Source organism: Chiloscyllium punctatum, chromosome 30 (assembly GCF_047496795.1).
Source record: "Chiloscyllium punctatum isolate Juve2018m chromosome 30, sChiPun1.3, whole genome shotgun sequence".
NCBI lineage: Eukaryota > Metazoa > Chordata > Chondrichthyes > Orectolobiformes > Hemiscylliidae > Chiloscyllium > Chiloscyllium punctatum.
The window spans coordinates 22,594,661-22,604,946 of NC_092768.1; the positions used below are offsets into that span (position 1 = coordinate 22,594,661).

At 49.4% G+C, this 10,286-nt stretch overlaps 1 long non-coding RNA gene across 1 annotated transcript; it reads left to right on the forward strand.

Moving 5' to 3' along the window:
• The first annotated feature begins 3,733 nt into the window (after positions 1-3,733).
• LOC140455277 (uncharacterized) lies at positions 3,734-7,130 on the forward strand. The gene is made up of 3 exons (XR_011952813.1): positions 3,734-4,330; positions 5,419-5,546; positions 5,645-7,130. It is a non-coding gene; the product is annotated as an uncharacterized lncRNA (long non-coding RNA).
• The last annotated feature ends 3,156 nt before the right edge of the window (positions 7,131-10,286 follow it).

Here is a 10,286-nt window from a genome sequence, read left to right on the forward strand (position 1 = left end):
CACATTCCCCTCTCCCTGTCCCTCAAATTCCCCCTCTCCCTTACATTCCCCTCTCCCTTACATTCCCTCTCCCTGCCCCTCACATTCCCCTCTCCCTCACATTCCCCCTCTCCTTGTCCCTCACATTCCCCTCTCCCTCCCATTCCCCCTCTCTCTGCCTCTCACATTCCTCTCTTCCTCACATTCCCCTCTCGCTGTCCCTCAAACTCCCCCTCTCCCTCACATTCTCCTCTCCCTGCACCTCACATTCCCTCTCCCTGTCTCTCACATTCCCCTCTCCCTCACATTCCCCCCTCCCTCACATTCCCCCAGCTCCCTCACATTCCCCCAGCTCCCTGCCGCTCACATTCCTCCATCTCCCTGCTCCTTACATTCCCCTCTCCCTGTCCCTCACATTCCCTGCTCTCCGTCCCTCACATTCCAATCTCCCTGTCCCTCACATTCTCCTCTCCCTGTCCCTCACATTCTCCTCTCCCTGTCCCTCGCATTCCCCCCCTCCCTGTCCCTCATATTCCCCCTCTCCCTGCCCCTTCCATTCCCCCTCTCCTCTCCCTCACATTCCCCCTCTCCTCTCCCTCACATTTCCCTCTCCCTGCCCCTCACATTCCTCCTCTCCCTCCCTTTCCCCTCTCCCTTCCCCCCACATTCCCTTCTCCCTGCCTCTCACATTCCCCCCCTCCCTGCCCCTCACATTTCCCTCTCCCTCCCATTCCCCCTCTCCCTGTCCCTTACATTCCCCTCTCCCTGCCCCTCACAATCCCCTCTCCCTCACATCCCCCCTCTCCCTGCCCCTCACATTCACCCTCTCGCTGTCCCTCACATTCCCCACTCCCTGCCTCACATTACCCCCCTCCCTGCCCCTCACATTCCCCCCTCCCTGCCCCACATTCCCCTCTCCCTGCCCCTCATATTCCCCTCTCCCTGCCCCTCATATTCCCCTCTCCCTGCCCCTCACCTTCCCCTCTCCCTGCCCCTCACATTCCCCTCTCCCTCACATTCCTCCCTCCCTGTCACTTACATTCCCCTCTCCCTCCCATTCCCCTCTCCCTGCAACTCACATTCCCCCTCTCCTTGTCTCTCACATTCCCCTCTCCCTGTCCCTCACATTCCTCTCTCCCTCCCATTCCCCTCTCCTTCACATTCCTCCTCTCCCTGCAACTCACATTCCCCCTCTCTCTGCCCCTCACATTCCCCCTCTCCCTTACATTCCCTCTCCCTGCCCCTCACATTCCCCTCTCCCTCACATTCCCCCTCTACCTGCTCTTCACATTTCCCTCTCCCTCACATTCCCCCTCTCCTTGTCCCTCACATTCCCCTCTCCCTGTCCCTCAAATTCCCCTCTCCCTGTCCCTCAAACTCCCCCTCTCCCTCACATTCCCCAATCCCTCACATTCCTCTCTCTCTCACATTCCCCTCTCCCTGCCCCTCACAATCCCCCTCTCCCTGCCCCTCACAATCCCCCTCTCCCTGCCCCTCACAATCCCCCTCTCCCTGCCCCTCACATTCCCCCTCTCCCTGCCCCTCACATTCCCCCCCTCCCTGCCCCTCACATTTCCCTCTCCCTCACATTCCCCCCTCCCTGTCCCTCACATTCCCTCTCTCCCTGTCCCTCACATTCCCCCTGTCCCTGTCACTCACATTTCCCCCCTCCCTGTCCCTCACTTCACCCTCTCCCTGCCCCTCACATTCCCCTCTCCTTGCCCCTCACATTCCCCCCCTCCCTGCCCCTCACAATCCCCCCCTCCCTGCCTCTCACAATCCCCCCCTCCCTGCCTCTCACATTCCCCCCCTCCCTGCCCCTCACATTCACCCTCTCCCTCACATTCCCCATTCCCTGCCTCTCACAGGACCCCCACGCCCCTCACATTCCCCAATCCCTCACATTCCCCTCTCGCCCACATTCCCCCTCTCCCTGCCCCTCACATTTCCCTCTTGCCCACATTCCTCCTCTCCCTGCCCCTCACATTTCCCTCTCCGTCATATTCCCCTCTCCCTCACATTCACCACTTCCTGCCCCTCAAATTCCACTCTCCCTGCCCCTCACATTCCCCCTCTTCCTGCCCCTCACATTCCCCCTCTCCCTGCTCCTCACATTCCCCCCTCCCTGCCCCTCACATTCCCCCTCTCCCTGCCCCTCACATTCCCCCCTCCCTGCCCCTCACATTCCTCCTCTTCCTGCCCCTCACATTCCCCCTCTTCCTGCCCCTCACATTCCCCCTCTCCCTGCCCCTCACATTCCCCCCCTCCCTGCCCCTCACATTCCCCCCCTCCCTGCCCATCACATTCCCCCTCTCCCTGCCCCTCACATTCCCCCCTCCCAGCCCCTCACATTCCCCCTCTTCCTGCCCCTCACATTCCCCCCCTCCCTGCCCCTCACATTCCCCCCCTCCCCTCACATTCCCCCCCTCCCCTCACATTCCCCCTCTCCCTGCCCCTCACATTCCCCTTTTCCTCACATTCCTCTCTCCATGCCCCTCACATTCCCCCTCTCCCTGTCCCTCACATTCCCCCCCTCCCTGCCCCTCACATTCCCCCCCTCCCTGCCCCTCACATTCCCCCCTCCCTCACATTCCCCTCTCCCTGCCCCTCACATTCCCCCCCCGCCCCTCACATTCCCCCCTCCCTCACATTCCCCTCTCCCTGCCCCTCACATCCCCCCCCGCCCCTCACATTCCCCCCTCCCTGCCCCTCACATTCCCCCTCTCCCTGCCCCTCACATTCCCCCCTCCCTGCCCCTCACATTCCCCCTCTTCCTGCCCCTCACATTCCCCCTCTCCCTGCCCCTCACATTCCCCCCCTCCCTGCCCCTCACATTCCCCCCCTCCCTGCCCCTCACATTCCCCCTCTCCCTGCCCCTCACATTCCCCTTTTCCTCACATTCCTCTCTCCATGCCCCTCACATTCCCCCTCTCCCTGTCCCTCACATTCCCCCCTCCCTGCCCCTCACATTCCCCCCTCCCTGCCCCTCACATTCCCCCCTCCCTCACATTCCCCTCTCCCTGCCCCTCACATTCCCCCCCCTGCCCCTCACATTCCCCCCTCCCTCACATTCCCCTCTCCCTGCCCCTCACATTCCCACCCCCTGCCCCTCACATTCCCCCCTCCCTCACATTCCCCTCTCCCTGCCCCTCACATTCCCCCCTCCCTGCCCCTCACATTCCCCCCTCCCTCACATTCCCCTCTCCCTGCCCCTCACATTCCCCTCTCCCTGCCCCTCACATTCCCCCCTCCCTCACATTCCCCTCTCCCTGCCCCTCACATTCCCCTCTCCCTGTCCCTCACATTCCCCCCTCCCTCACATTCCCCCCCTGCCCCTCACATTCCCCCCTCCCTCACATTCCCCTCTCCCTCACATTCCCCTCTCCCTGTTCCTCACATTCCTCCCCTCCATGCCCCTCCTCCTCCCCCCTATCTTTCTATTTCACATTCCCACTTTCTCCCTGCATTTCCCCCTCTCGTTTTCCCTCACATTCTCCCACAGACATTCCCTCTCTCACACACACATACTCCCCTTCTCAAAGGATTCGTTTATCGCACGTGTCAGAGCTGCAGTGCATCCTCCCACCACTCGCTGCGCTGTGTCTGGAGGACGCACTCGCCCATTAAAACGCACAGGGCTGCAACGCGTCCACTCACCACTGCGTGCGCTGTGTCTGGAGGACGCACTCACTCATTTAAAAACACGTGGGGCTGCAATGCGTCCTCCCAGCACTGGGTGCGCTGTTCCTGAAGGACTACTTTCTCGCTGGTCTTTCTACTGAACTCTAAGGTTATGAGGGTGGGTAATATAAGGAATATTTTGAGGGAGGTGAATTTTAAATTTGATCCAGATGTATGAGTGATCTCGGTGAATGTATGTTGGTGATATTGTTAAAAATCGCACAATACCAGTTTATAGTCCAACAGGTTTAATTGGAAGTACTTGTACAACCTGGTGTTGTGTGATTTTTAACTTTGTCCACCCTAGTCCAACACCAGCACCTCCATCTCTTCAATGATATTGTTCACAGTTTTCTCTCTGCAGACTTTGTCCCTCACTGCTCTTAATCTGCTGTTACCCAGAAAAAACCTTGCATCCTTTCATCTTTTCAAACTGCAGCCCATTCTCAAACCTCCCCTCTCCAAAGCTCTTTCAACATGTGTTGCTTTCCAAATCGTAAAAGGAACCTCAGCATCAGGTGAAGACAGAGGGTCTATGTGATGGGATATAGTGAGGACTGCAAATGCTGGAAAGTCAGAGTCGCTAAAGTGTGGCACTGATTAAGCAGCATCTGAGAAACAAGAGAGTTGACGTGTTGGGCATAACGCTTCATCAGGAGTGATGGGTCAGGTAAGGCATATCTCATCAGTTAGAGATGTCTGATGTGGAGAGAGGAATCAGTTACTTAATCACAGGAGTCAGTCTTTTCATAACAGAGTAAAACTTCAAAATAAGCATCACTGGACCTGAAATGTTAACTTTGCTTTCTCTCCCTGCTGTTGCCCTGCTGAGTTTCTCTGTTTTTGTCAACCCCACTAGTTACAGCCTGCCAATGTAAGAATGACCCTTTTATTCCTTCTTATCTGCTTGTGTTTGTTCACCAAACATTAATCCATGTCAGTCACAGCACTCGACTGCCCTGTGGCTTCCTCCAAGCTACTTCTCAGGGTAGCAGGCCTGACTCAAAGCCTTAGACATGAAAATTGGGTCCAGTGGTCTCTGGTTTGTTGGATGTTTGTCGAACATTGTGCAATTCAGCAGCCATACCTGTAGACATATTTACTGCATGTCTTTTAAGGCTTTCTACCTGCCTTTCTGAAGAGCCTGAGCTTGGATTTTATAGTTTTGCCCAGGGCTGTGGCTGACAGTTGAATTTGAGATGTGCAGACGGAATGAGTGCTTTGCATCTAAGTTCCCAGGGTAAACATAAACCCTTCAGTCAGCCACACTGAAGTACTACTTTCCTTAGCTTCTAGCACTTGCTGTCCAATGACTTTCTTCAAATAAGTTTAGAAAAGAAGAGGAGAAATTTAAATATTTTAATTGAATTAGCATTTCTTAAGAGTCTTCTTTTTGTTATGAACACTTTAAGGATAAAACTGATTTTTCACCAGTATGACCTGAGCTCCTAATGAATTCACAACCGAATTTATACTCCAGCCAAGTGCCTTTCCATGGTCCTCATGGAACCTGGGAAGATGGGAGTGCTGGGCTTTGGAAAGAAAGTAGCCACTTTCCAACCAGTCGTTTTCCAGTGCTCCTGCTGGAAACAATGGGTTGTAACAGCCATGTGCAAGAAAGAAAGAATCTTTAAACCATCTCACAGTGAAATAGCAGACCAGCTGTCATTATGAATTAGTGTTTAACTGAGGAATCCTCCTTCAACAAAGGAGGAGGTAAAATGGGAGAAAATCATGTTTCGTTTTCCTGTTTTACAGAAACACCTATACTTGAGATTACAGAGAGGATAAGTACCGCAAATAGATCCTGACCATAACCCAAAGAACCACAACACTAATTATGAGAAGCTATCTGATCCTTCATCATACTGGTCAACACAGAGAAGGTGGGACAGTGAAAGTATCATCTGGAAATTGATCAGGTCAGGATGCTTTGATATATAATCAGAATTTAAACTGTCATTGATATTGATCTTTCCATCAGAACCAACCATTCCAAAGGTTCAGCTGTGGGCGATCAGTGAGACTAGAAAATGAGTGTACCCTCTAAGTGTGGTGACAGCTTCAAGCGTTCGTCAGGCCTCATGAACTAACTCATTCCTACAAGTGAGAGACTGTTCAAGTGAGGATACCGTGCTGCAGGCTAGGATTTCCTAATTTGCAAGGTGAATGTTGTAATGAACTGTCAACGCAGATGATTAAATGGAAGCAAAACTGTTCAAATGTGAGGTATACAGTAACACCTTTGTGATATCTTCAAGCCTCCTTAGACACCAGAGGTTTCACACAGGTGAAACCCTGCAGGTGTGAGGTATGTGGGGTGGTTTTCTTCCAATGCGCAGATCTCCTGAAGTGCAAGAGAATCCACTCTGGGTAGAAACCATTCACATGAGAGGTGTGTGAGAAATTATTTTGAAAGTCATCGACTCTCTGCATAAATCAGCACCCTCAAACGGGAGAAATCATTCCTATGTAAGATGTGTGATAAATCATTTTTGGATTCATCAACCCACTGTAAACATCAACATGTTCAAATAAGGAAAAATCTGTTCAGGTGTACGGTTTGTGACAAGTCATTCTCACAGGTAATGTCCCTCCATGTATACCAATGCCTTCATGTAAAGGAGAGACCACTCACTCATGAGGCGTGTATCGAATCTCCGTGTCCAGCAGTGTATTCACACTGAAGAGAAAATACTCCTACATTATACAGATCATATGTGAATTCATTGCAATTTTTCTTGTACCAACATGTAAAAATGTGGCAAAATATGAAAATACAGAAAACCATGCACATGTGAGATGTGCAGCAAAGCATTTTTGAACGCATTGTCCCTTTGTGAACATAAACATATTCACCCAATTGAGAAGGTATTGACTTATGTCTTCATGCAAGGGAGAAACCACTCACTTGTGAGGTGTTTGACACATCCTTCTCCAGGCCATGGAAATTTTATAATGTAGTCACAAAGAGGAGAAACCGGGTTTGTGCAAGGAGTGAGGGCAAATCATTCTGCAGTTAGCAAACCTCCATGTACATCGACACATTCACATGGAGGAGAAACCATTCATGTCTGAGGTGGATGATAAACCTTTCAAACGGTTATCAAGCTGCTTTGTTCATCAGATGATTCACGTGAGAAACCTTCAGGTGTAAGAATTGTTGTACGGCTCTCAACCAGTACTTTGATCGTCAAAGGTGCCAGAGAATCCACACATCCACACCCTTTTATTTGTGAAGTGTGTGATAAAGTATTCACATGCTCAGCAAAACCTTTGTGGGCCAGCATATTCAGGCAGCCCTTCAACTGTAAGGTTTATGCCAAAAGGTTTCCTGATACCTTTAACCCGATGAGACACCAGAGGATTTACCACAGGAAAAACTCTTCAGGTGTGATGTTTGTGGCCAGACTTCCATCCATTTCAAGCCATTCAGGTATGAAGGGTATGATAGCAGTCAATATATCTCTGAAACCATCAACACACACAACTCTGCTGGCACAGGTTCTGTAATGAAAACATCACACAGTGGTCAGACACAGTAGAAAAACTTTCCCAAAGGGGCATGTACCACGGTTATATCATCAACTCCTCCTCCTTTAGCATACGTCAGAATTTCTTCACTTCTTTCCATTGTACTGAGTGGTGTCCATGGCGTTTACTCTCCAGGACTCATTTAGAGGGAGCTGTTGTTCCAAAGCACAGTCTGTCTCAATAGTGTTTGTCTTGAATCTCTCCAATCAACTCAGAAAGGTCAATTTAACGTTTGACCAGATCATCAAATACAACTAATGGAAGACATCAATGTGCACAGATGCCTGTCATAGAGATGTACAATACGGAAACAGACCCTTCAGTCCAACTCGTCCATGCCGACCAGAGATCCCAACCCAATCTAGTCCCACCTGCCAGTGCCTGACCCATATCCCTCCAAATCCTTCCTGTTCATATACCCATCCAAATGCCTTTTAAATGTTGCAATTGTATTAGCCTTCACCACTTCCTCTGGCAGCTCATTCCATACACGTACTACCCTCTGCGTGAAAAAGTTGCCCCTTAGGTCCCTTATATCCTTCCCCTCTCACCCTAAACCTATGCCCTCTAGTTCTGGACTCCCCAAACCCAGGGAAAAGACTTTGTCTATTTATCCCATCCATTGCCCCTCGTAATTTTGTAAACCTCTATAAGGTCACCCCTCAGTCTCCGATACTCCAGGGCAAACAGCCTCAGCCTGTTCAGCCTCTCCCTATAGCTCAAATTCTCCAACCCTGGCAAAATCCTTGTAAATTTTTTCTGAACCCTTTCAAGATTCACAACATCTTTCCAATGGGAAGGAGATCAGAATTGCACGCAATATTCCAACAGTGGCCTAACAAATGTCCTGTACAGCCGCAACATGACCTCCCAACTCCTGTACTCAATACTCTGACCAATCAATGAAAGTATACCAAATGCCTTCTTCACTATCTACCTGCGACTCCACTTTCAAGGAGCTATGAACCTGCACTCCAAGGTCTCTTTGTTCAGCAACACTCCCTAGGACCTTACCATTAAGTGTATAAGTCCTGCTAAGATTTGCTTTCCCAAAATGCAGCACCTCGCATTTATCTGAATTAAACTCCATCTGCCAGTTTTCAGCCCATTTGTTCAAGATCCCGTTGTAATCAAGGTAACCTCCTTTGCTGTCCACTCACCTCCAATTGTGTAAACTCAGCATCCTTTCAGAGCAGCATAAGACATAGGAGTGGAAGTAAGGCCATTCGGCCCATCGAGTCCACTCCACCATTTAATCAGGGCTGATGGGCATTTCAACTCCACTTACCTGCGTTCTCCCCATAGCCCTTAATTCCGTATGAAATCAAGAATTTATCAATCTCTGTCTTGAAGACATTTAGCGTCCCGGCCTCCACTGCATTCCGCAGCAATGAATTCCACAGGCCCACCACTCTCTGGCTGAAGAAATGTTTCTGCATTTCTGTTCTGAATTGACCCCCTCTAATTCTAAGGCTGTGCCCACGGATCCTAGTCTCCTCACCTCACGGAAACAATTTCTTAGCGTCCACCCTTTCCAAGCCATGTATTATCTTGTAAGTTTCTATTAGATCTCCCCTTAACCTTCTAAACTCCAATGAATACAATCCCAGGATCCTCAGCCATTCCTTGTATGTTAGACCTACCATTCCAGGGATCATCCGTGTGAATCTCCGCTGGACACGCTCCAGTGCCAGTATGTCCTTCCTGAGGTGTGGGGACCAAAACTGGACACAGTACTCCAAATGGGGCCTAACCAGAGCTTTATAAAGTCTCAGTAGCACAACGGTGCTTTTATATTCCAACCCTCTTGAGATAAATGACAGCAGTGCATTCGCTTTCTTAATCATGGATTCAACCTGCATGTTTACCTTTAGAGAATCCTCGACGAGCACTCCCAGATCCCTTTATACTTTGGCTTTATGAATTTTCTCACCGTTTAGAAAGTAGTCCATGCTTGTATTCTTTTTTCCAAAGTGCAAGACCTTATATTTGCTCATATTGAACATCTCTGGTCAATGGAGGGGGAGAATCAACCAGGAGTCCTGTTCCTCATCAGTGAGCCCAGTCTGGAAGGCAGGATGTGCCTCAGCCCTGACAGTCCCCATTCTCTCTCAACATTCACGGCCTGGTCACCACTCAATTAGAGAGTGCTAAAGGCCAGGCAATGTCCACAGTCTGTACTCCAGGTCAATACTTTGAGAATTGGAGGGAATGTTGAGAGGACAAGAGAACCAATTTATAGAGTGATTTAACACTTTAAAACATCCCAAAATGTTTCAGAGTGATGCAACTAGACAAAAATTAACACCAAGATAAAGAAGGATATATTTGCAGGAGATGTCCAAAAGTGTTGTTAAAGAAGTGGGATTCAGAGAAGTTTAAGGAAGGAATTGTAAAACATGGAGCCCAAATGACATTGGTGAAGAGATTTGCAAGATTGCAGTGACCTTGGAGGGAGATGGGACCTGAATTGCCAGAATTAGGGAGAGGAAATGATGCTTGAGATTTTTCTTGACTCACTATTCTCAGGATCATCACAAGTGTGAAAAGTTTAATCCCCAATTTACCTGACAGGCAACATTCAGCAGTTTCTATAATTTTCAAGAAGCTGTTTATTACAAACAAATTGTCTTTAATCAATGGTATTTAAGAAATACAGATTGCTAATTTATAATCCAACAATTTCAGTTTTAACACTTCTTAAAGTCCCCCTTCACAAATAAACATGGTGATTCACACAAACAGATAAAACAGGAATATGAAGGTCTTGCGCCTCCACACGGTGAGTTTAACTCTTATACCTCGCCAAGCAGCTGCAAGATGACTCTTAATAATAACAAACAATCGTATTTATTAACACAGTTCTTATTATAACAACAAAATACTCTACAAACTAACAATTTACACTATAAATCTAATCAAATACCTTGTGCTTTAACTTCACTCTGGGTGATCATATACCACCACACTAGATCTTGGCTTTGATCCATGTGGTGATGATTGTCTGACCTTCTGCTGGTCTCAGGGGTGTCTTCTGTCCACGGTGGTTGGTCTCGAATTACTGCCCCTGAGGGTGGTGTTGTGGCAACTCT